Source organism: Triticum dicoccoides, chromosome 6A, assembly GCF_002162155.2.
Source record: "Triticum dicoccoides isolate Atlit2015 ecotype Zavitan chromosome 6A, WEW_v2.0, whole genome shotgun sequence".
In the NCBI taxonomy this organism is placed as follows: Eukaryota; Viridiplantae; Streptophyta; class Magnoliopsida; order Poales; family Poaceae; genus Triticum; species Triticum dicoccoides.
In genome coordinates this window covers 171,881,177-171,884,639 of record NC_041390.1, presented here as the reverse complement: position 1 = coordinate 171,884,639, position 3,463 = coordinate 171,881,177, and the positions used below count along the sequence as shown (strand labels likewise).

At 38.0% G+C, this 3,463-nt stretch overlaps 1 long non-coding RNA gene across 1 annotated transcript; it reads left to right on the top strand.

The window, feature by feature from the left end:
• The first annotated feature begins 920 nt into the window (after positions 1–920).
• On the top strand, positions 921–2,176 carry LOC119316768. The gene is made up of 3 exons (XR_005153286.1): positions 921–960; positions 1,863–1,906; positions 2,034–2,176. It is a non-coding gene; the product is annotated as an uncharacterized LOC119316768 (long non-coding RNA).
• Positions 2,177–3,463: the final 1,287 nt, after the last annotated feature.

Genomic DNA, 3,463 nt, shown 5'->3' with positions numbered 1-3,463 from the left:
TAGGAGTGAGTGTATATGTACATGTATGAGTGTCTGCGTTTGTATTGTGTTAAAAATATATTTTTTATATAGAATTAAGAATCGAACCATTTAGCTAACATAAAAACTATTGAAAGGAAATGCCCTTTCTATTTATGTATTCATTTTGTTCATTTCATGAAAATTATGCATGATAGATTTAAACTTTTTTGTGACTGTCTTTTACTCCATCCGTTTCTAAATATAAGTCTTTTTTAAAGATTTCAATACGGACTACATACAGATGTATATAGACATATCTTAGAGTATACATTTACTTATTTTTGCTTTGTATGTAGTCCATATTAGAATTTTTAAAAAGATTTATATTTAGGAACGGAGGGAATAGAAGCTTCGAAGTATTCTTTTATATGGAACTGTACGGCTATGTGTGAAGTTGATTCCATTCGTACTCTATTCTTGACTGGACCAAAATATCGTCTAGAAAAAGACTGGACCAAAATATCATCAAGAAGGCCTCTAGCACAGCTCTTCTCCCCTGCTTTTCAGTGGCAGCACCATCGCATGCGCTCGTCGCTGGCTCGGCTGCGTACCGCCGCCAACCATAGCTTCAGCGGATGGAAGATGTATGCCGCAGCGTCTCTCCCGATCTCTTTTTCCGAATGGATTTGAGGGAGCCTTCAGCCCTTCACAGGTAAAATCCCTAATTTTTGTGCATCTCACATGAGGTAAATGCCATCCCAGATTAGAAATTGTTGGGTAAAATCTCCATGCCACAACCACGCTCAAGATTTAGTAAAGAAGATATTTAAATCTCCTTGCTGCAGGAACTTTTTCTTGGATCTGCTACAAAATAGATTGAGAATTGTGGACTATTCATTAGAGGGATTAGAGTTGGTATCGTGATCTTCTCGAAGTATGTGGTATGAGAGAGATGCTGTTATATTCAGTAGAGTTGATATCCATTGCCAAATGAAAAAGGTACGATCTGTATTTTTTGCTCTCAGAGATTACTTCTAAGTTTATATAAATATTAATGTAGAAAGAACTTATGTGTACAAACATGATAGAGTTAGTTCACGGATACAGAACTGATGAACAGAAATTTATATATTTTATTGAAAGATTAAAGATCCATATGTACGCTTACATTTATTCGCTCGAGGAGGCTAATGCCTATGTTTTTAGAGAGGCAAATTGAGGAGATTTGGGGAATCGGAAACTATTTGTGAGAGAGATGTGAGTGTTAGATTGTGAGAGATTAGTAAAATTAATTGGTGAACTTTCTATAGAACGTTTTTAAAAGATTTGGATTTTGAGATTAACCGTGAATATATTTTAGTTGTGGGTCGTGGCTATAATGTGGGAGATTGCGAAAAGCTTATTGTAGGTGGAATCCATTGGTGATTTCATTGTTTCATCTGCTGCGATATTTTTTGTGTTAAAAATATTCAAGGATAAATAACTAATTTTAAATTTAATATTTTACAGAAAGATCAAACATATATATCTATGGATTAATAATTATTTAAAAATTTAACATGCCAACCAAGTAAATGTGTTGTTCAAAATGTATGGTAAGGTTGTCTGTGACTCTATGTAATTATACATGAATTGTCTAATGACTTGAGGAACTGCACTATCAATTAAAAAATCTCTCTGTAAACAATATTCTTTGCGACATCTTCGGTTGGACACTCTTCGTCATCGATCAGCACCTTCAATCCTTCCTTGTTTGTCACTCTTGATAGTGCCACATATAGTTGTCCATGGCAGAACACTTGCTTAGGCAAATATATGCCTACCTTGTTTAAGGACTGACCTTGGCTCTTGTTTATTGTCATTGCGAAGCACACTGATAATGGATATTGCCTTCTTTTCAGCACGAATGGCCATTTTGAGTCGCTTGGTGACATGATGATTCGAGGTATGTATACCTTATCGCCGACATGTGTTCCTGTGATTATTTGTGTCTCGATGTATTTGTTTCCAAGTTGTGTAATTGTCATTCTTGTACCGTTGCATAAGTCTGCTGCTTGGTTGATGTTGCATAGGAGCATGACCGGCAAACCTACCTTCAGTTTTAACTTATGGTCTGGTATTCCTGGGGACGTTAAGGTGTTGAGGAGCTCAGTAGGCTGCATGTTCATCATGATGTTGGTATTTGTCGTTGCCTTGCACACTGTGTCCAGGCTTAGGTATGTCACCTCTTCACCTTGTATTTGGCTCATCATGTGGTCATTTATCTCCTTGACTGTATCATTTCTTGGACATAGTATTGCTCTTTCTTCTAGGTAATCCCGCTCACGGTATTTTTGCAGCAAATTTGGGTATATGCTTTTGACGATTTGTTCTTTACGGTTTTCTCCTTTCTCTAGCAGTAGGTCTTTTGGTATTTTTATCCAATCCTCTCCTTCATCAGATGTTGTTTTGCCATCGCCAATCTGTAGTATCCACTCTGCAAATTCAGCGACCTTTTGCTTTTGTATTGGATCATCTGACAAACACTTCAGTCGCATGTTTTGTGTTAACTCAAATATTTCAAAGTGTTTCCACAGATATGACCTTTTGATTGAAGCATTTACTATCTGCTCTGTCCTTCCTTTGGTTATAACTGGCAGGATTTGTCTGAAGTCGCCTCCTAGTATAACTGTCATTCCACCAAATGGCTTTTCATCGCTGTTTTCATTAGTGAACCTTAGAATATCTCTCAGGCTTTTGTCTAGTGCCTCGAAGTAGTGTTTGTTTGCCATAGGAGCCTCGTCCCACAATATAAGTGAGGTCTTCTTTAGCAGTTCGGCCAAATGCGAGCCTTGTTTTATTTCACACGTTGATTCTTCAGTGATATTAAGTGGAATATGGAACCTTGAGTGTGCTGTTCTTCCACCTTGGAGAAGCAACGCTGCAATGCCACATGATGCTACCGCAAGCACTACCTTCCCCTCTGATCTTAGATTTGTCATTATTGCTTTCCATAGATAGGTTTTTCCTGTGCCACCGTAGCCTTCGACAAATATCTGCTTTCCTAGGCCTTTGTCGACTGACTCCATTATTGCATCATAGGCCTTTTTCTAGTCTTGGTTAAGATTGTTTAGTATGATTTTGTGCTCATCCTTGAGTTTGTCCATGTCGTAGTTGACCTTTTCGTTTATTAGTCTGTTCCCAAGTTCTTCTAGCTCCGCGGCATTTGGTAGTTCTATGTCTGGATAGTCCTTTAGTGACTTTCCTACTTGCCTCATCAGTTTTTCTATCTCAATCAGACCATACGCTTTCTTCTGTGTGTTTGTAAGCCAAAGTGTTGGAAAGTTTAGAATAGTCCTTCTTTTGTATTGCATATCTTCATACAACGCCTCCCATGTTGAATCCCACAATACCTTTGGGTTTGTGACTTCGCAATGGGACAATATGGTGGTGAATAACTGACGCAGTTGTGTTCCGGAAGCCCAACTTGATGCTTCATTGATACAGTCAATCCACTCGGTGT